Source organism: Eubalaena glacialis, chromosome 4, assembly GCF_028564815.1.
Source record: "Eubalaena glacialis isolate mEubGla1 chromosome 4, mEubGla1.1.hap2.+ XY, whole genome shotgun sequence".
NCBI classification, from domain to species: domain Eukaryota; kingdom Metazoa; phylum Chordata; class Mammalia; order Artiodactyla; family Balaenidae; genus Eubalaena; species Eubalaena glacialis.
This window is the reverse complement of record NC_083719.1, coordinates 130,713,859-130,736,270: the sequence shown is the minus strand read 5'-3', so window position 1 is coordinate 130,736,270 and position 22,412 is coordinate 130,713,859. Positions and strand designations below refer to the sequence as shown.

Sequence of the window (22,412 nt, the reverse complement as noted above, 5' to 3'; positions counted from 1 at the left end):
ATTATATGATTTTTAAATCTCTCACATCCATTTTCTCTTGTGAACACCCAGTAAGGTGGCTAGGGCATGATTGATGGCCCTTGAGCCCACATACAGATGAGGAACCAGGGATCCTATAGCTGGGGGATGATGGACACGGGTGTGAGCCCATGTCCTTCTTTCCATGTCTTTGATTCTTCTGCAGTGGCTTTGGTTATTCACACTGCGGGGAGGGCAGGGGGAAGGAACCATGAGAGAGTCAAAGTCAATCACTGACATCCCGATATGACTGAGGCTGCTGCTTGCTGCTTCAAAGCCCTACTGGTTTTGAAGCTCACAGACTGACTCCAGCTGAAGTGTTGACACAAGGACAGTCATACACCAAGTAGGTGGGGCGGTTCTGAGCTCCAGGCTCCTCTCCTATGCACTCGCTGGCTTTGGGCTAGAGGAGGCTGTAACACTGCCTCATGGCTAAAGGCTTCTCTGATGAGATGGCAAGGGGGACCCGAGCTTTGAGAGGACAGGTGCTTTCAGAGGCTTATTTAAAAAGTGGATATGTACCAGGGGATGCACGGCATTGTGGCTGCACCCTTTAAGGCCAAGCCTCAGGCACGTGTAGGGGCTTAGTCAGGAGTGCTGGGTCAGGGGCTCGGTCTAAGGCTAGGGGAAGGGGCTGGACAAAGTTGGAACTTGGATCTGAGGCTGAGGTCAGGGCTCATTCTAGGGTTGGGTTCTGGGGTAGAGGTTAAGGCTGCCGACCAGGGCTGGGGTGGGTGCTTACTCAGTCTCATTTGGGGGTAGGAGGTGGGGTTCACTGAAAAGCCCAGGTAGGGACTACATCTACCTAGCTCTGCCACTGTGCAGCCTTTGGGAACTGGCACACTGACCAACTAGAGCAGAATAGATAAAAGCAAGGACACTAGCCAAAGGGAAGACGGTTATGGGAGAGATCAGCCTCATAGCTGCCTCTGCCTCTGGCCCAGTCACCAGCCTGTGCCACCTACCCCCCCATCACACAGCATCTTCTGCTGGTTCATGTATGAACTATCCCTGCAAGGAACACCAGGTAAATCATTCAGGAAATGAAGCCAGAACTCGTCCTTTGACGATCTTGATTCCGTTCCCTGGGTGAGTGGGAAAAAATATTTTGTTTCTCATTTGCTATTCTTTTCCTATGAAAATCATGCATATAAATAGGTTTTCCTAAGCCAAGTGGCAAGCCTACAATACACTGCACACCGTGAACTTGATTAGCACCTGTCCGTCAAGGCAAAGTTGCATGGAAATCCGCAGATGACTGCCTGAGGGTGTCCTATATCAGTGAAATTCATTTTTCCAGCGAGGGTGTATTTATTCACTGAGGAGGTGAAAGGACAGAACTGAAGGGTGAAATAAAGCTACAAAAACAAGAGGTTCCGGCTCTCAAAACCACACGACACCACCGGAAACCAAACTCTACCCCATCTGATATCTGAATTCACTCATGACCCCTGCCCTTGGCTGATTTCTCGAGGTGAAACCTAACCAAGTGAGAGGTGGATACAGAAGAAAAGCTCAACCTTTTTTTTTTTCTTTTCCTGCTCTTCTAATCCAGGTCTCAGAAAAGCACACTGAGAATAGCGAATTTTAAACAAATGCTCAACCGGTAGCGTCTTATTATGAACGTGTACTTGCCTTTCCGTCCTAACAGGGATGTGAAGGTCAATCAAGAATTTACTAATAAGGGCACTTTGAATTTTAAGGCTGCAAATTTTAAGCCCTTCCTACCTCTCCTATACCACATCTGCTCCCAGGCCACGCCCCTTCTGCCTCTGCTTCACACTGGTCTTTCTTTTACCTTTCAGGACAGTCCAAACGTTTTTGCCCTGGGGCTTTTGCACATGCTGTTCTCCCCTGGAAAGCTCTTCCAACCCTCTTCAAGTGGCTGACCCCTTATTCTTTAGGCCTCCGCTTTAGTGTTCTTTCTTCAAAGAGGCTTTCTCTATACTCTTGACCTTTTATTCTCTATAGCAGTACCGTGTTTATTTCCATCATAGCTTATCTCTGTCTTTACTTATCCCCTTTAATGTTTTGTTCATTGGTGTAATTATTTCATTTCCCCCAGTATGGCAGAGATCATGACTATTTAATCTCCTGCTCTAGTCCTAGCCTCTAACAAGGTACCTGACACAGGAGAGGCACCAAGACATTTGCTTGGATGGAATGGATGAGTGAATGACTAAACAAGCTGCCAGTTCTCCATATGACCTTAAGCAAGTTATTTCTCCCCTTTGGAGTTCATTTCCTCATTTGTAAAAAAAAAAAAGAAGAGTGAGATTCAATTAGCTCTAACGCTCTTCCACCTCTAAAAATACACGTTTCCTTATTTATCATTTCCAGATGGGAGAGTTGAGGCCTGGAAGCACGCTGTCCAGCCCAGGGACTGGAACTCAGGTCCCCTAGACAACTTCCAACCGAGACTCTTTAGCAAAAGCCCAACTGCCTTCTCTGCAGAGACACCTCCCCCGCAACCAACTCCCCGGTATTTAGTTCCCTTTGTACCAAAATCTGAATCACTTTTCAAGGTTTCTCAAAACATGGGATGAAATGGCTCCTGCTAAGAAACAGTCCAGGCTCCTTGAATGCTACAAGAAATTCTGAGAATAGAAGCATTTCTTACTGCCCAGAGGTGTTCTCTTTGTATGTCCCGGCTCAATTAAGATCCAGGAGTGTGTGTGGGAGAGGAAAGGCTGAGATTCAAACTAATTCTGGGGAAAAGAGTAAGTGAGGAAGGAGAGAGTAAAAGGCACAGGCACAGATACAATGCAGAACTGCTGAGAGCATTTGAAGAAAGCATAAGCATGAAGCTACTGTACTATTTTTTTTGCTTGGGCATAATGCACCCACAGAGCTCCATGTGGGAGAGCCTCACTGGCCCCAATCCACCCCCAGCTTCATTCCTTAACAGTCCACCAAACACTGGAGACTACGACCACACTGCTGTGTGCAGCAAACCATCTCCTTCTAGGTCTCTCTGCCTCTGCACGCATTCCTCACAAATGCCTCTCAGCCCCTGAAAAACTTCTACACATCCTTCAAGACCCCAATCACATGCTGACTCCAGCGGGAAGCCTTCCAACCCTTCCAGAAAAAATTAATTACTTTCTCCTCTGAGTTTCTACTGTACTTTCTTTCTTAGTATTATACTTATCTTGATATTCTATAATTTCACAGTTTCATGACTGTCTTTTTCATCAGACTGTGAACTTCTGTAGGGCAGAGCTGGGTTTATTTTTAAAGTCGCACAGCCTAGCCCTGGTCTTGATATAGTAGATGCTCAGTAACTTGTTTGTTGAATACATTTTGGTTTTCTCACCTGTGAGGTGAGGGCAATAATACCTGCCTTACTCTCTGTGAGATTACCCAAGACCTACATTCACTATAAAGTGTACACACGTCAGCCATCGTCTTATTCAAATTGCACAACTCAAATATGACATGGACTGGACAGGATATTATTATTCACTTTATCCAGATGAGCTCCCAAGGGTTGAGAGGCTTGCTCTGAGTAACACAGCCAACAACTATCAAACTACAGAAAGAAAACCAACTTGCTTGACTCCTGGGGTTTTTTTCCCCCATCAGATCACAAATGCCTTTCAAAAATTAGCTGTAAGTTTGGTCACGCTGATTGACTGACGAGAGAAAACATGGATATAAGTCCTTCTAAAGATGCCACAAATGTATCTACTTACTTCCACTGCCCGCTACCCCTCCCCCTGGCTTAGTGGTGTGTCAGTCCTCACCATGCATAGAGTCAGCTCTCCATACCTGTGGGTTCCACAACCATAGACCAACCAACCGTGGATTGAAAATATTTGGAAAAAAAATCCAGAAAGCTCCAAAAAGCAAAATTTGAATTTGTTGCATGCCGACAACTCTTTACATAGCACTTACATTGTATTTATAACTATTTCACACCATTTGCATTGTATTAGGTATTATAAGTAACCTAGACATGATTTAAAGTATACGGGAGGCTGCGCATAGGTTATATAGAAATACTGTGCCTTTTTACATAAGGGACTTGAGCATCCATGGATTTCGGTATCCGAGGAGGGTCTTGGAACCAATCCTCCTCGGATACCAAGGGACAGCTATACTTACTGCGTTTTATCGCTTCCTTTATCACTTTCCTTTATCCCTGCTTCCACCTTGCCCTCTTCCCTTTTCTCACCCTCATCCCCACTCCTCACATAGAAGCCACAATGTTCTTTTAAAAATGGAAATGGGGTCCTGTCCTAGGCCCCTTGAGCTCCCAGAGGGTCCTCATCGTGCTTTCAGTAATGTTTATACTCCCTTGCATGACCTGTAGAGGTCTGCCTTGTCTGAAGCCTGCTGATCTGGCCAGTTTCATTCATCTTCTCCGTCTCCCCATCCACTGCTGCAGCTCCTCCAACACACCAAGCTCCCCCACTCCCCATGCTGTGCCCTCTACCTCGAACTCTTCTCTCCCACTTCTGCTTGGTTGGCTTCTTCCCATCTTTCAAGGACCACCCTAAGCAGGTCATCCTCTGTGCTCTCTCACCACATTCAGTTTGTTTCCTTCACAGCACTTGAGTCGCAATTGCAGTAAAAACCCTTTTATCTGATGCAGTCGGGGGCTGTGATTAAACTATTTGAAAAATATGGTTAAAACAAAGAATCATAAAAATGATTCATTGCAGGTATTTTCTTTTAGCTTAAAACACCTAAGTGCACATGTATTTATCAAGCTTTTGTTGTAGTGGGAACTTGACATAAAATAAATGTAAGTGCAGAATTTTTTTGTGTTTTGCACCCAATCTTTAATAGTTGCCTTGCCTACACCTAGCATTACCATGTTTTTAGGGATTCATCTTTGAGCCTTTCAAAGTATTTAACTTAGCTTTATAAAAAGAAGTAAAACAACTTTTTTTTTTGCATTTGTATTTCACCAGTTTACATAATTTCTGGTCACACTGCAAAAATATGAGTAAAACACAGAAGTATAAATAGGTTTGGAAACAAATGGAATGGATTCCTAGCCCACCTCCAACAAAGCTGATGTGAGCAGACATATATGGGCTGATCAGAGAAGAGGCTACTCGCCAGAAGGTGTGGGGTTTACAGAGATAATGGAGAATGCAAGTCAATCCAAAGAGATGGTTGAATGGAAGGTGGTTATGAGAGACTTCGCTGCATCTGATGGACGGCTGGCTTGTTGATTATCTATCCCTCTTTCAGGCTGTATGTTTGTGGGGGCAGGGCCTCTTTCCCTTTTCCTCAGCTTGCCTACCCAGTACACAACATAGTCCTTGGCATTCAGAGGTACAATCAATGCCAAGTAAATGAATAAACAAGTGGGGGGACTATTTCACTTCTTAGGTGAAGAATTTTGTTTCCTCATCTGTGAGAGGATTGGCATGGACTATGCCAGCATGGTCATTTTCAGATCCACATTCTGTTACCGGTAACCACATCCAGTAACCATTTCTGTGTTTCAGCTTCTGCTTTTCTCCATACCCTTTACACACACTTTAGAGCATTATGTTAGTGACCTCCCTCATACCTGCACACCACCCACCACTACAGCCATGCCAGTACCTACCCCCCCCGGTTTTTTTTGGGTTTAGGATGATCCCTTCCCTCAGTGCCTCCCCCCAAAACAAGTAAGGAGGTGGCGAGGCCAGTTTGGGCTGTAGTGCCAGAGCTGCTGGATTTGTTTCTTCGGCGTGCTAGGCAACCCGGGGGCAGCTTTGAGCATGGGTAGGACGGACCTCTTCCACCCTGAAGATTTGAGTGGAAAGTTTGGGCCTGCCTTATTTGAGAAACTGGGCAAAACTTCTACCCCCACCCCCTCATTGCCTTGGGTTGGTCTTTTCTGGTTTCCATGGTGCTGGGATCCACAGAGCCAAGGTTAGGGGAGAGCCTCAGGAACGAAGCTTTCATGAGCCCTTCAGCACTCAGGAGCCCACAGTGTGGCTCAGTGCAACAGCCGCGGAGTAAGAAACATTGGGTTTCTTTCTTTTTTTTTCCCTTCAGTTTATTCCTTTGCCTCTCTCCCTCTCATATCTAAGGAAAGACAGGGACTGATTGAGGATTTGGGGATTCTGGTTACCAGCATAAGAACAGTGTCAACAAATGATGATGGTGATTTCTGATGTTACTAATAGCTGCTTATGTATACTGAGCCCTTTAATGCTAGGAACTAGACTACACATTTTAAAGTAATTAACAGTTCTAAATTTCTGTAACAGTCTGAGAAAGTACACACTTTTATTACTAGTATTATTATTATTATTTTATAAAAGAAGGACTGAGGCACAGGTAGGTGGAAGTCACAGAACTGATAAAGGCAGAGCTAGAATTCACACCTATGTATGTCTGATCCCACAAGGTGAGGTCTTACTATTAAGCTAAAGTACCTTGCAGTGTATCTAATCATAACGTTCACTGAATAATTAACGTATTGACTCAGTACATCATATGCGATACAGTATGGGGAAAACAGAAATCAAGACCCCTGCCTTTAAGAGGGATGTTCTAATGTGATGAGGAAGACAGACTCCTGAACCATGAATAAAAACAGGACATGAGAAAATCAGCTAAATTCTACAGTAGAAGTACAGCATATTCTGTATATTCAGAGGAAAGGGCAAATCCTTCTCAAGAGGGAGACCAGGGCAGATGGTGACTCCTAGCCTTCGTGCCCGTGGAGCCCAGGTGCAGCTGTGGAATCCTCCTCAACCTGGTTACCACCACCAAACAGCTGGACCTGCCATGTGAAATTAAAATCAGTTATCTCCTTGGTCTCAGGGGAGCAGGAGAAGGCAAGCCTTAAGGTCTCCTCATTTTTATCACCTCTCTATGATGTCGGTCATCACAAACGTTTCCCACCTGCCTTTTTCTCACTTCTTTAATGTCGACGCAGTTTAAAGTATTTTCAATCTTCTCACCTCTCTGCCTGTCAACTGGGCTCTGAGCTTCTAAGGCCCCATATCAGTACATGGCGTGTAAGAGGCATCTGAGGATGCTTGTGGGAGCAGGAACTGTGGGTACAACACGGACCTCAGGAGGGCTGCCCCTTCCAGCTTTACCCAAAGCCAGGAGGGAGGGCGAGGGAGGTGAAGGGAGGGAAGGAACTGCATCTTTGACCCCATCAGAGCTCAGGTCTACAGAGCAAAGGCACAGAGGTCAGGGGAAGCCATCCAGGGTGTACAGGCATGTGAGTTTCCGCACTTGGGGTCGAATGCACAGACCCACCCCTGCCTGCCTCTCTGCAGAAACTTGACAAATGTCTTCCTGTCTCTGGCCCTTGTGGTCCTCACTGGTAAAACAGAAGATTTGGCTCTAGTTCCCTGTGGTTCCAACATCCTCTGATGATTCTCACAGCAGGGTGATGAACAGCAGACAGAGCAAAGCTGGGCTGTGGACCAGACAGGACTTTGTCTGAGAAGCTGACTCTGATAATGGCTTTTGTGCATTCACTGCTGGATCTGAATGCACCTCAAAGTGTGTACCCTCCGATGTAGAGCCTTACTGCATGAAGAAGAAGTGAGAAAACAAACCTCAATAATTTGGTCCATTGTATGGACAAGAACACCAAAACACAAAACCAAAAAAGCAAAACTGTGATTCAGCAGTAGGCAAAGGTGCTGGCTCTGCAAGGGTCTGGGGAGAGGGAAAATGCAAACAAGGTGAAGGCACATGCAAAGGAATATGTAGGTGCATTTAGTTAATTCTGGAAGTTGTCTGAATATCCAGCAGTGGCTGGTTAGCCTCAGATGTTGCCCAGGTGAACTAGATAATGTTCAGTGCATTAGGAATCATAACGAGAGTAAAAGCTATCATTCATTGAGTATTTGCTAAACACTTGCATTACTAAACGTTTGTCTTAATTAATTTCTTTATTCCCCACAAAAAAGATACTAGTACCTCCTTTTACAGATGAAGATACCAAGGTTCAAGGTCACACAGACACGGCAGATCTGGAAGTCAAAATCAGGTCATTCTGAACTTCAACTCTGATGCTTGTAGCCATTCTGTCTTCAGAAAAGCAAACAGACATACCGACTTCCTCTTTTTACTGACTCCCCCGTGATGAAGGGAATTTCATTGCGGCCCTTTTCCACTCATTTCACTCCTTCAAGATCCCACTTAAACACCACTGCTTCTGGGAGAACCCCAGTCAGAATCATTCCATCCCTCTCTGAGCTCCCGGAGCTCTTAACTTGTACTTCCATTAGCGTACTTAGCACTTTCTGTTTCGTGTTGGAGTTAATTGTGTCTGATCCTCCCTCCACTCTACACCCAAAGCAAGTTGTTTAGACTTTTCATTATGGCACTTAGCGTCTAGCATTAACGCTAGCCGAGCCTGGATTTGTCTCCCGTCTTATACAATGAGCACAGGAGCTGTGTCTTAGGAACATTTTTGTGTGCCCAGCACTTCATAGAGCTTTGGAAACAGATGCTTTCTAAGTGAGGCTGGTCCACGCAGCTGGTTTCTTCATTCTGTCTAATCTATCGACTGTGACCCCTCCCCAGCTCTGGTGTACTTTTCCTTCTGCCCTCGGTTAGGGTCACTGAGCAATGCCAGGCAGAGGTCAGGGACTCCTGTGTGGAGTATCTCTCAGATCACTGAAAAGGTGGGCGATTGCTTTTTCTCGTGCCACTCTTGTTCCTCTGGCCCTCTCTCCTCCAGTGGAGACGTGTCCACGTAAGTTTCTTCAGAGTTCACTTTAGGGAAAGGATCGCTTGTTTTGTTCTCTTACTCTGGAGTTAGTGATTTCCTTCTTCCTGAGGAAGAAAGGCTCCGATCCCTGTGAAAAAATCTTTAGAGATCATTTTTCAAAGGAGGGCGGCTTCAAGGGCCACCTGGGACACTTAGGTCCATACACTTATATTCACTCCCGGCTGGACATCTAGATGGCTAAGAGCACAGGGTTTGACGATGGACAGACTGGATTCAGTTCTCCACTCCATCTCTTGGGCAGGTTAATTAGTACCTCTGAAACCTTTGCTTCCTCATCTGTATTATAGAAATAATAACAATGCCCACCCAATGGGGCTGCTCTGAGAGTTAAATGCATTGAAATTGTGTTCCTAGCACAGTTCCTGGCTACCACTGTGTCTGTTGCTACAGTTGCTATTGTCGCATTGTTGTTGGTGGTGTTTTGTAAACAGCATCATCTGGTCGCTAAGAGAGATAAGAGCAACATGCAGCTGAAAATTTGACCTCTGCCGTTAGTAGGAGATGCAAAATCTCCTACTCACATGTAGCGTCTAGTTGGGAGCCTAAGAATAGCTGTAGTTAAGTTTCTGCTTAAAAATAACTTGCACGTTTTTAGGCTTTCAGAAGCGAAGGTGCTTTAAAGAGCATCTTTATCAATTGTGCCATTTTACAGAAAACGGAAGCTCAGAGAGGAGAAATGACATTTCCAGGGTCAATCAGCCATAAAACAGTCATACTGGGGCTCAAACTCAAGCCTTCTGACCCCAGTCCAGTGTATTTCGCACTGAGTATCCCTTGAACTACTGCCCTTTTCTTAGATTTAGCCATTGTGTACCCCTTCAGCTTTCCCACCAGTTCCTATGGTAACCTGGGCACCATCTGAAGATGCTGCTTTGCCCGGTATTGAGAAGATGACAGTAACACATCTTGCTACACAGACATTCCTGAGATGAGTCTATTTCTCTATGCAGATGAGCTTCCACTCCATTGTAACTCCATCACTCCTACATAAGCTAATTCTGCTGAAACTAACATGCTAATGTATATATTAGTCCTGAGGGTTAAGGGCCTAGTCCTTGCATTCAAATGCTGCGATTGAACTCAACTGCTGATGAGAATTGCACTGGCATTCTGGGGTGAGCTTCAGGAGTAGAAAACGTAAGGAAAATAGGCTAGATTTGTCTTTCTCCACATTAAGGGAGCATGGTCAAGGCCTAGCATAGCCGGTAGAGATAAGAAGAAGCGAGGCATTGGGTGGAAACCACCCAAGGTGCAACTCTGGGGAAGAGACCCCAGCCCCGACCCATCAGGTAACACTTGCTCATGGAACCCCCTGGACAAACACTTTACTGTAAACATGTGCCTAAATATACCTTGCACTTTACCACCTCCAGACTTCTTCACACTGCTCCTTCTGCTTTCTTCTATTATTTAAGAGTATATAGAACAGACACACGAAAGAATGCTCAACATCATTAATCATTAGAGAAATGCAAATCAAAACTACACTGAGGTATCATCTCACACCGGTCAGAATGGCCATCATCAAAAAATCTAGAAACAGTAAATGCTGGAGAGGGTGTGGAGAAAAGGGAACACTCTTGCACTGTTGGTGGGAATGTAAATTGATACAGCCACTATGGAGAACAGTATGGAGGTTCCTTAAAAAACTACAAATAGAACTACCATACGACCCAGCAATCCCACTACTGGGCATATACCCTGAGAAAACCATAATTCAGAAAGAGTCATGTACCAAAATATTCATTGCAGCTCTGTTTACAATAGCCAGGACATGGAAGCAACCTAGGTGTCCATCATCGGATGAATGGATAAAGAAGATGTGGCACATATATACAATGGAATATTACTCAGCCATAAAAAGAAATGAAATGGAGGTGTTTGTAATGAGGTGGATGGAGTTAGAGTCTGTCATACAGAGTGAAGTAAGTCAGAAAGAGAAAAAGAAATACAGTATGCTAACACATATATATGGAATCTAAGGAAAAAAAAAAAAAGGTCATGAAGAACCTAGTGGCAAGATGGGAATAAAGACACAGACCTACTAGAGAATGGACTTGAGGATATGGGGAGGGGGAGGGGTGAGATGTGACAGGGTGAGAGAGTGTCATGGACGTATATACACTACCAAATGTAAAATAGATAGCTAGTGGGAAGCAGCCGCATAGCACAGGGAGATCAGCTCGGTGCTTTGTGACCACCTAGAGGGGTGGGATAGGGAGGGTGGCAGGGAGGGAGATACAAGAGGGAAGAGATATGGGAACATATGTATATGTATAACTGATTCACTTTGTTAAAAAGCAGAAGCTAACACACCATTGTAAAGCAATTATACTTCAATAAAGATGTTAAAAAAAAAAAAAGAGTATATAGGACTTTGTATCATTTAAACAGTATTTTTATATCCACCATTTTGCTGAACCGTCATAACCACCCAGTGAGGCCAGTACTTAGCACTGCTATTTCACAGATAAGACACTGGAGATCAGAGGCATGAAAGGACTTGCCCAGGGCCATAAAACTCATCTCTGCAGTCAGATCTCCTTCATTCTCCAGTCTCCAGGGTCAGTGGCTTTCCATATGTCAGGGTCAGTAGAGCCACCAGACTGATACTGGACTTGGGCACCAGGTCGCTTGCCTGGGTTTGAATCCTGGCACTTGCCACTTTCTTTGTGGTCTGTTACTCAGGTAATCTCTGCCTTAGTTTCTTCCTATGCAGAATGGGAATAATCCTAGTCTCAATCTCAAAAGACTGACAGGAATAAATTGGTTATTATGTGCAAAGTGCTTAGCAGTGCCTGGCACAAAAGACCTGCTCAGTATATGTTGCTATAGAAACTAAGCTGTGTCCTGTCTGAATTCCCTCCCTGCCAAGGCTCATCTGAAATGCCGTGAAGTGTGATTCTGACTTTTCGTAAATAGATGCAATTTCTGCCTCTTTTAGACCCTGCAATCATTTGTACTTTGCTCATAGCACACAGTATGTTCTGCTGTGCACTGGAGAGAACTGTAAACTTGTTTTTCTCGTCCTACTCTCCCCTCGCCTGTGAGCGCTGTGGTTCAGAGAGAGAGAGAGCTCCCATATAAGTACATCCCCTGTAGTGCCTGGTGTGATGCTTGATGCCGAAGAGGAAGAAGTTGGCAAATGCTGGTTACACTGAATTCAGTCGAACCCAGAATTCCAGTTCCCTTGAAGACCTGGAATGTTAGGGCTGGAAAGGCTCCTTATAGATAAGCCAATCCTGCACTAATGCCAGATAACTGGGTTGCTGCGAGGGGAAAGATACTTGTCCAAAGTCACATAACATATTAGTGGCAAAAGTAGGTATAGAAACCAGATTTTGTTACTATCCGCAGCCCTGGGCTCCACCCAAAGCACTGGGCTGTGTCTCTCTCCATGGAATGGAGGAGAAAATAGCCATGTACCTGAATTAGAGAGGGATGGGACAAGTGACAGCACACAGCTAAGCTTTGGCAGCAGAACTGCTCAAAGAGGAGGGATGTATTAGGGATACGTATTCAGAAGCCTACTGGGGGTGAAGGATGTGAATAAAGTGCACAGGCAATAAGGCAGTTTCTCTGAACTGACTTGGTATTTCTCTGCTGCATGCATGTTATCAGGAGCCCTGCAAAGGAGAACCTTCAGACTTCAGTGTACTCAATGTTAACCTTTAAATGGTTCTCTTCCTCTTTTAGAACATGTAATCTTAACTGGAGATCCTCAACCTTGGGCTCCAGAGCACCTTCTTTGTGTTGGGATTTGTACCTAGAAGATGCTAAGATGCAAAGATACACAGTCCCTGTACATCGAGGCCATTTCTTTCAGTTCTCCAGGTGATTATCTAATCTGGTAGGGACGAGAAAGTTAAAGTCCTTCTCAGCCTGCGCCCCAGAGCCTCTTCTCCACAGACTACTGTCATGTTTTTTCCCCTTGTTGAGGTTTCAGATAATGTTTAAAATGTAAAATGAATCAGAGGTAATTCTGCACTGGTCAGCAGGAAAGTGTTTTGATTCCTGGTACTGTCAAATCTTGTCTTCCAAAGTAAGATGAGGTAAGTAAGTCTTAAGGTGATAAGTGATAAGCTCCCCCATCATCTCTGGTGTAAACGCTGGGGGAGGCGGGGAGGAGGACCAGTGAGAAGCTGGTTTCTGATGGCTGTGGGTGGAGGTTTAGGGGAGCTCTATAAGCAGGCATAGCCCTGGGGTGGGGGACTGCTGAGGTTTACACCCCAGTGGTTCAGATGATGAAACCCAAGGCTGCCCATAACCACCAAGTGAGCCTCTGAAAATGAGGTGGCACGTTGGTTTGCAAGTCATGGTTAATGAGAGGTGAGTGTTCACAACACAGGCTTCCTGGGGAGAAATGTCCAGAGGGCAGACAGCTCTGACCTTGGGACTTTGCAGGAGGTCGTTTGCTCCTTTTGATCTCTATGTCCAATGCATGCGTCACTTAAAAAATGGTTAATGTCAAGGATAAAAAGTGTTTATAACAGTTCAACATGAAACTAATATAGGGAGAATTGAAAAAGACTTTTTGCACAGGAAATTCATCCAGCAGTCATTTCCCACTACGGGCTGACTTGATGGCACCCATCAGATTCCTTCTGATTATTAGGACCAGTTGTTCTTGTGGTGTTGCTATTGTTGTCGTTTCAATGCATACAGTGGTTTAACAAATATACTGTGAAAACAATATTTGATTACCTTTCAAAGAGCTCACCTACCACCCTCCTAATACCGTAAACTATGGGTGAAGAAAACTGGCACTGACTTATTACCATCTTTGCCTTAAAGAGCCGCCCTCTCAATCCCTCTGACTGATAGCAACTTCCAAACTACTCCACAGATGAGCCATTAGGTATGTTGAATGCATACTTTTTGGGTGGCATTTGTAAATTTAAGTTTCCCCCAGGCATGATAGAACCAACTTGACACATTACTTGTGAACAGTACCATTTTCTATCATATTAACATCTTCCATGTTGACGGAAATAACAGAAGTAAAAATCGAAAAGTGAATTGGCCTACAAATTGTGAAGCTTAGTAGATTCATAAGATTTTTCTTTATTGTTGTTTGTTTTTCACAGTTATACTTAATCAGCGTCTTCACTTTTTAAAGAAAACTTTAGGGACTTCCCTGGCGGTCCAGTGGTTAAGACTCTGCGCGTTCACTGCAGGCGGTGCGGGGTCAATCCCTGGTTGGGGAACTAAGATCCCGCATACTGCACAGTGTGGCCAAAAAATTTAAAAAAAAATTTTTAATTAAAAAAAAGAAAAAGAAAACTTTATTCCCTTTCTCCCTGAGTGCTCCATCAGCTCATAACATCCTGAGCTGTCACTGACTACCTCCTGGTAATATATAATAGGCCCGCACTGATGCCATAGAGCTATAAGTTCCTTGAGGTCAGAGACAGTCTTCCATGAATTAGAAATAGCTCTGCAGGTCTGTCCCTCTTTGTGCTAAGTCCTAGAGGCAGTACTCTGCAGTGCAGGGTCAGCAAATGCATGACACATACACTCCCCTCTTCTGTACCCAAGGCAGACATCACTAATTGATCATGGCATTCTTTCCAGTTGAGCCCAGTCAAGCCCTCAGAGTCCTCATCATCATCATTCCTGGAAACCCTTACCAGTTTATCAGGATTGACAGGCTTGATAAAACCTATTTTCCAGCCTAACCTTAATGGTTAAAAGCAAGGGCTTTGGAATTGGACTGACCTGAATTCAAATCCCAACCCACCACTTACTCACAGGTTATGTGACCTGGAGTACAGTTGTCCAAGTGCCCTAAATCTCAGTTTTCTCCACTTTAAAATGACCAATTCCTCTCATCCTTTGGAAGCCTAAATTTAGGCATTTCCTCCTCTGAGAAACCTCTGTTTGCGTAAGACTGAGTGTAGCTGCCTCACCTAGGCCTCTGAAGACACCCTGAACTTGCACTTCATACTCCATCTCGCTGGAACAGTAATGGGCTTATTTCTTCTGATTTTCCCCATTGGTGTGTGAGCTCCCTGAGGACAGTTAGACTCTCACAGTTGTATTTTCAGAGCCCAGCATAGGCCTTGGTACAGTAAACAGCTAAAAACAGGTAACACCACTAACACATAAAAATCACTTAAAACAGGGCTGGGGATATGATAAATGCTTTATAAGCATTAGTTGTTTTCATATTTATTGTTGTGTTCTATAAGTTTGAGGCTCAGAGAAGAAAGCTTACCACAGAGCTAACTTTTAGACATGTATGGTTTAATTTTGGATTGCTATCACTCTTTGGCTGCAAGGGTACCAAGGGTATCTATACTTTCTGAATCTTCCAAGAGTTGCATTCCTTGAAACAGGGCCATATTCTTCTTTCTCAGCTCTGTAAAACCTAACATGGGGCCTTATACACAAGAGGCCTATTTGAGCATGTTTCGGGCTACACCTATCGTGTTTGCTAACCCTGGTGTCCCCCAGCCCAACCTTGCCTATACTAGCCCTTTAGGGAACTATACTAGGTACTCTTCCAGGTTACTGGAACACTGTTATTCTCTTTCGAGTACCCATAACCAACATATGAGCCCAGGAGGTCTGTCCTGGGATAATCACTTACGGCAGTGGTTCTCAAACTTGAGCATGTAGTGTATCAGAATTCCCTGGAGAGCTTATTAAAATGCAGACTGCACTGCCCACCCCCAGAATTTCTGATTCAATAGGTCTGGGGTGGGGCTTGAAAATTTGCATTTCTAACATGTTCATGAATAATGCTCATGCTGCTGGTTCTGGACCATTCTTTAAGAATCACTGACTAATGGAATAAAGGAGATAAAAAAAGAATATCTTGCCTAGAGAAGAAACCTTAAGTTCTATATATCAGCTTCCAGATTGGTGATGATCTCCATCTGAATCCTGCAAGCTGTATTTGCAACTGATTCTCATTAAAGTCAAGGAAATTTACACATAAGTATCAGCTGTAGGACCTTGCTGAAGGATGAAAGAACAGAGGTTCTAAATTTTGCTGATGGAGTTTGCAATTTTCCCTCTTTCTCAGTTGACAGACAACTAGTGAAACGACTTGATACTTTAATATCTCACAGTTAATATCATACTTTTTCAGGATACTTTATGTTTTTCCAGAGTGCTCTCATCCATATTATCACATTTGGTTTTATAATAACTGTTTACAAGCAGAGAGATAGGCAGGAATTAGCATCTCTTTGAATGACAAGGCAGAGTAAACCAGGATCCCGAATCCTCGACTCTGCCACGTCTGTTTCCCTGACACTGCATAGTCTATGGTGCAAGTGTAAGTTCTGCCTTTGAACTCCCTTCATGTACCAAACCTTAATTTATTTCAGTTTGTTACAGGTGTTTTGAGCTCGAAGGTACCACAAGGAGATCTACTAATCAGAAGTTTCTTAGGCATTTGGTGATACAGATTCCATGGAGAACCTCAGGAAGGCTTTGGACTCTTTTCTAAAACAATACAGATGTATAAATATATGATACAATTTACATATAGTTTCAGGTTGTACAAAGCCCTCTTAAAGTTGAGGGCCACCATGTTTCATGACTGTGAGAGGCACCGTTCCCAGTGAATTCACTGTAGCCCTGTCATATCCATCCACAAACCATAGAAAAAGAACAGAGGCCATATGGTCACTGTTTTGGTTGGTTGGCTGGTTGTTTGTGTGATTTTTAACAGATGAGCAAACTGAGATTCAAGAACCTGGGTGATTATTTTTCAGGTACCACAGTCAAATAAAGGCAGAACTAGAGTGGAAACTAGGACTTCCAGAGGCAATGAGGTATTGTGGAAGAGGACAGGCTTTGGAATCAGGGAACATTTCCATCTCAGCTTATACTGTTTACTGGCTGTTAAGACCTACTTAACCTCTCCAAGATTTCATTTCCCCATTTTACAAATAGGAATCAGAAAATCAAATAATGTTTAAAAACTCTTTTCTGATAGGGTGCTTTTAGTCTAAGGATTAAATGAAAGAAAATATGTCAAGTGCTAACACATGTTGTGGCACCCAGTAAGCATGAATTCCCGTCTCCTAGGTTGTCTTTTCAGCTCAAGTTCAAGTGTAACAATTGGATAAATTTTCCTGTCTCTCAGGACAGGTAGATACTACCTCAGGTTGACCAGAGGCTGTATACCCTCAGGTCCTCTGGATCATATAAACCTATATATGATGTCATTACTTATGACTGTGCTCAGGTGACCTGACATTCCTCGATGTGCTTGCACCATTGTCCCATGTAGAATCTCAAGGATATTTGTCCCCCATCTAAGCGTGGGTGCAAAAATAGAAAAGGAAAAGTCTCAGCAAAGGGGAAGAAAGCCCAGACTACCATAGTGTCTAGTTATTCCAACATTTTTCAGTGCTTATTTCAGCTTGTGCAAGATTCATTCTTCCCACTGCAAAGAAACCACATTACACTTCCTAATCTACAGAAGGTAATGATTTTCACCCTGATTTTTCATTCTGTATTTGCATCTAATTCACATTTAAAGTTCAGCAGAATTTATAGGTCACTTCATTGTATACATTTCCTTGTGACTTATAATACATTAAAAAACAAGATCCTTGTTTTAGCTTATTACTAAACCCTAGAATGCCAGGAATGGAAGGACCTATAGAGGCTTTATCTAACTTCATTATATGACAGGCAAGGAGTGGATGCTCTGGGGTGGGGGAATGTTGTCCTCAATCGCACAGTAAGGGTGTCAGCTGCAGAAACTACACTTGAACTTATGTTTCCTGACTCCAAATTCTGCATTCTCATCATGTTTTTCCTGGTTTCTTGACTCTCCATTCAGCATTCTCACCATGTTTTTCCTGACCTGCCACAGATTTTAAGATGCTCGAAAGACCTAGCAGTTGTATAACATTTTCCTACTCTTAATTTCCTCCTACTCTCATTTTTTTCCTAAAAAAAATTTGGTGGACAGTGGGATGAAAATACACATTCCATTCTCCATTTTAAATAAATGACTGGTCCTGGTGCTATGATAAGGGTGCCATTATGCTCACTCTCACCCATACCTTCCATAGGATGTGGGCAGCAAATCATCTTACTCCCCAGTACCACGAGCTACGCCGCTGCCTGATTACCTCTCCTGTCTCTCAGCAGGCACAGAGCCCACCTTCTTGGACTTCTTGAAGTTCCTTTACAGAGGAGCTCTTTCCCCAGGGAAAATGCCCTAAATCACTCTTTAGAAGTCAGTGAGATCTTCAGACTCCTCAACTCTAAATGACTGGCATGATGGAATACAATAACCAAAGCATTCCAATGACTGAAGTACAAGGATGAGTTTGGGGGTTCCTGATCTATCTCAAGACTCCATTCTCATTTTGTCTAATGACCTGTAGGTACCACGGCTCCATTCCCATGGAATCTTGGGGAAAATAGGCATCTTTAATGAGATATTTCCTTTCATTAAATAAGTTAACAGTAAAGAGAGAAAACACTTTATACCAAACTGGATTTCTGACCATAGTCCTAAAGTCATAGTCAGTCCCCTGGCCTGAGTGAGGGAGGCCATGGCTGTGTGTTATCTAAGTCTGCACAGAGAGACAGCTGCATGAACTTTATGAGGTCATTATTCTGAAACTCCTCCATTATTAACATTGTCAGGAAATGGCATCTTTGAGAAAGCAGTAAACAAACTTATCTTATAAGTAGCTAAATAATTTTACGTTATTTTCAAGAGAAAAACCTCCTAATAGGTTCTATGCATGTCCCAACATCTGTAAAAAGAGCTTAATATACACAGCTTCAGCTTGGCCAATGTAGTAGTGTTGCAGATGGTAAATATTTTCAGAGCGAAGTTCTATTTTTTATAATTTTTTGTATTCTTAATTTCCTGGAATGGAACCTGGTACATAGAGTAGACATATGGTAACTGGTTGTTGATTAATAATTGTGACCACTGGTGTATATGATAACTCCTGTAAGGACTCCTAAGGTCGTAGGGTGTTTTATTTGTTTTTGTTTGTTTTGGTTCCCAGACAGCTTTATACTTGGTGAGACTGTAGTCTCTACTGGACCTTCCCGTTGTGTCAGCTGTCACTCCTCCCTCTGTCAGCAGCCAGTACCGCTCCTCCAATCTACCCTCACCTGCTGTTTTTCTTATCTGACATCTGTTGTTAACAAGCTCAATAACCAAGCCTGTTAAATCACTCAACTGACATTTATGCAGTTTTACAACCAACATGCATTTCCCTGCAGGGTGTAAGAATAATGGTAATTCTTTCATCTGCATTTGTATACCAGAAGTTTTCCAAAATTTTAAGGTTGCTTAAAGTCTGAAAGCTGGTTAAATGAGGATGTATGTAGGTTAAAATGCAAACTACCCCCACAGGTTATAATAGGCTTAACTAGAAAGTTTATACTCTTGATTCCATCTAGCAAACCCTGCATCCTAGCCTCACGTCCATCCCCTTCTGCTCTTGTCAAAGTGACACAATTAAGCCAAATTTCAAACCAAACAGGTCATCTCTGGGAAAAAAACCAATACATAAGAAATCAAATAATCCTATGTTATCCCCCAGTTATTACTACATCCAGCCTGCACATAAGCCCAGTTTTGATAATCATAATAGGATGTGGGCATTTAAGTTGAAGGATCAGTTTGAAAAAAAAAATCACAGTGGCCAAAAACATAGGGTGCATGTGAGGGTTTTTGGGGTGGGGGGAAGAGAGCGGTAGGTAGGTAGTGCTGGCAGCCATTTAGGGTTGTCGGAACATCACAAGGACTTAAGGGGAAGAAGACAGAAGGGAGGGTAAACTCAAATAATAGAAGTAAAGAGAAGGATAAGCAGTTTTAATGGGCCATGGAGACCTACTGTAGTATGAGATGAGATGAATGAACTACTCTGGAGTATACTTTAGTTGGCTACTTCTATAAGGTTTTATGGACTGAAAGTAGGTATTTCAATGAAGGTCAGTGGCAAGAGACCAATTAAGGGATCACCTGTACCAGCACACCCGCTCTCCCTAATCCCAGTCACAAGGACCAAATCACATCTTTTCACATTTCTACTTGGGCAACCTTAGGAAAAGACTAGATGGCTAGACATGGAGCCCAAACTAGTATCATACTTCTAGACAAAAAGATGTCTAATGACACACCACTCTTCTCCAGAAAGAATAAGAGACAGCAGCCCACATTCCCAGGGAATCATTTCCTGGGAACAAAATGGCAACCACCGTACAGAGCTTCGCCTATATGTTTAGTGGAAAAGACACACACATTGGATTCAGGCACATACACTGGACTCTTCATTTTGACCTTTAGCTCTTAAAAACAGGAATGGAGCATGGTTTCACCAGCTCTCTAATTTTCTGAGCATTTTATACCTTGGTTCAAAGGAGTCTCTCTCTCTCAGCATGAAGTATCTATAGCCTTTTTTTGCCAATGCCATGAATTGTCTTTATACCCTAGGGCAGGGTGTTTCTTCATATCTCTGTACTTTTCCTCAGAAGTGCACTTCTGCATAAAATGCCTTACTCTCCCAACTTTGCCTAATAATAATACTGGAAGACAAGTAGCAGTAGTAGCAGCAGCAGTGGCCGTGACAAACATTTGAATACTTACAAAGAACAGAGCACTCAGCTGAGTTCCTAATGTATTACTTCATTTTGACTTCCCAACAGTCTAATTTTTGTCATCTCAATGGTATAGATGAGAAAATTGGGGCTCAGAGAGAATAACTTTTCTGGGTTCACATAGTCCAAACGTCCAGACAGGAGTCTTAATGACCACATTGCCCCCCAATCCAACTTTAGAACATTTTTTTCTAAATGATATTTATATTTTTAGAACAGTACTTCTCTCCATATGGATTGCAACCTTGCGGGTGGGGGAAGAAGGAACAGAGGGCTGTCTGCAGGACCTGAAGCCTTACCCAGTGGCATCTGGTGGTGTCTCACAAAGTCCACCAGGTCCAGGGATCCTCCCTCAGGGGATCTGAGAAACTCTCATGCCCGATTCTATCAGGATGCAGATCCAGGGGTACTTAGGTTTCTTTATTTTCTTTGATTTTATTTATTTAATTTTTTTTGCTTTGGAATCTCTATAAGATGTAATGGCAACTTCAGATTTGCTTTCTCAGCTTCTAAAAGAGGTTCTAAGAAGTCTTGCTTGTCCTACGGTAGGGTCTCCACCAAGGTCTAGTCCAATAACTCAGTAGAAAGGAGGAACTCTTCAGCAAGCTTAACAGTCTCCGGCTACTGAAGGGCCACCTCTTCTGTTGATTGCTATCAAATACCTGACGTCAATGTCTGCATTTTCTTTTTCAGACTGTTTTATACTCTCAAGTACAGATTCCACATAAGTCTTTTTAGTCATTCCTTGTAGCATTTTCTCTTCTGGGTATGCTCCTTAGTTTCAGGCACTTGACACCATCATCTGTGAATTCTTTAATAACATCTTTTGTGGCCATGAAAATATCTTCAGGGCTAGTAGTAAACTGATGAATAATTTGAAACATCTGGAAACATTCTTCTAAAGTTCTTTTCTTTCTCTTGTTAATCGTAGTCATCTGATCATGGGTTTTAAGACCTGGCTTCTTGGCTTTTAATTTCTTCACGGCTTTGGAACTAATGGATCCATTCAAGTGGACATGAAGTTCCATTTTAGGTAATTCCAAGTAAAAGGTTGTCTTCTAGGGCCGTTGTTCTTCTTCTGATTCCATCATGATTTAGCAGAATGGGTCTTTCTTCGAACACTTTTATTCTTGGTATACACAATACAGTGTATTTCAGTCAGTAAGTTTTGTGGTCTTGAACCCTTCAGATTGCTTTACCTGCGCTCATTTTGATAAGATTAAGTGTAGATGCAGCTCTGGGCTCAGCTTCACCACCATGGTAGACTTCCACCTTGAGTCTCTCCTGGTCTTGGCCCTTGCAGCCCTGAGCATAGGGCAGGGGCAGACTGAGCGCCAGTGACAGTCGCGCCCTCAGCAAGAGTTCCCTGTCTGCGAGCAGGTACATGTAGGACCCCTCCGCCATGTTGACATTTCTGGGATCACGTTGTACACCGCTCATCCCCTGAGGCCATTACGTCCACACATGTGCAGTGTAGCACTGAGTGAGCATCTTACCCAACTTTTCAGCAGTTCTTTGTCTTGGAGCTTCAGTTAATGCCCCCAAATATACTCCTTCCTTTGAATTCTGCTACATATTAGTTGGATCCATATGTGGCACTTTCTACCTAAAATTAATTTATTCCGTAAATGTTTATGAAATGACACACTGTATGTCAGGCACTGTACTGGCCCTGGAAGGATAAAATATTATCCTGGAAGAACTTGAAGACTAGTAGGTGGGAAACACAAATGATTAGAACGTGGGGTGAGAAGTATTATGATGAGGGGTCATGAAGAAGGGGATAACTAACCCAGTTGTATAGTGTTTGAGAAGCCTTCCAGGAAGAAGTGTCACTGAATCTGGGATTTACATAACAGATAGGATTGTGGCAGGTGAAGAATGGAAATTTATTTCGGACCCAGGTCAGCAGCATATGTTGACCTGGAGAGGTTGAGTGGTGTTACTTGCAGTGCTCCCTCCGTCCCTACCCCCACCCTCTAATACTGCAAACTCTTGTAGTGCCAACATACCCCTCACCCATAGATGATCTTGAAATAATGGGATGAACACATTTGGCATAGTTGATGCCAGAGTCAAACAG

The 22,412-nt window shown here is 43.3% G+C and overlaps 1 protein-coding gene and 1 pseudogene across 4 annotated transcripts in view; both read right to left on the bottom strand.

Moving 5' to 3' along the window:
- Window positions 1-22,412, bottom strand: part of GRIA1 (glutamate ionotropic receptor AMPA type subunit 1) — a 308,685-nt gene that overhangs the window by 151,367 nt on the left and 134,906 nt on the right. The window lies entirely within an intron of this gene.
- LOC133089540 (adenosine deaminase-like protein) lies at window positions 6,979-21,420 on the bottom strand (annotated as a pseudogene).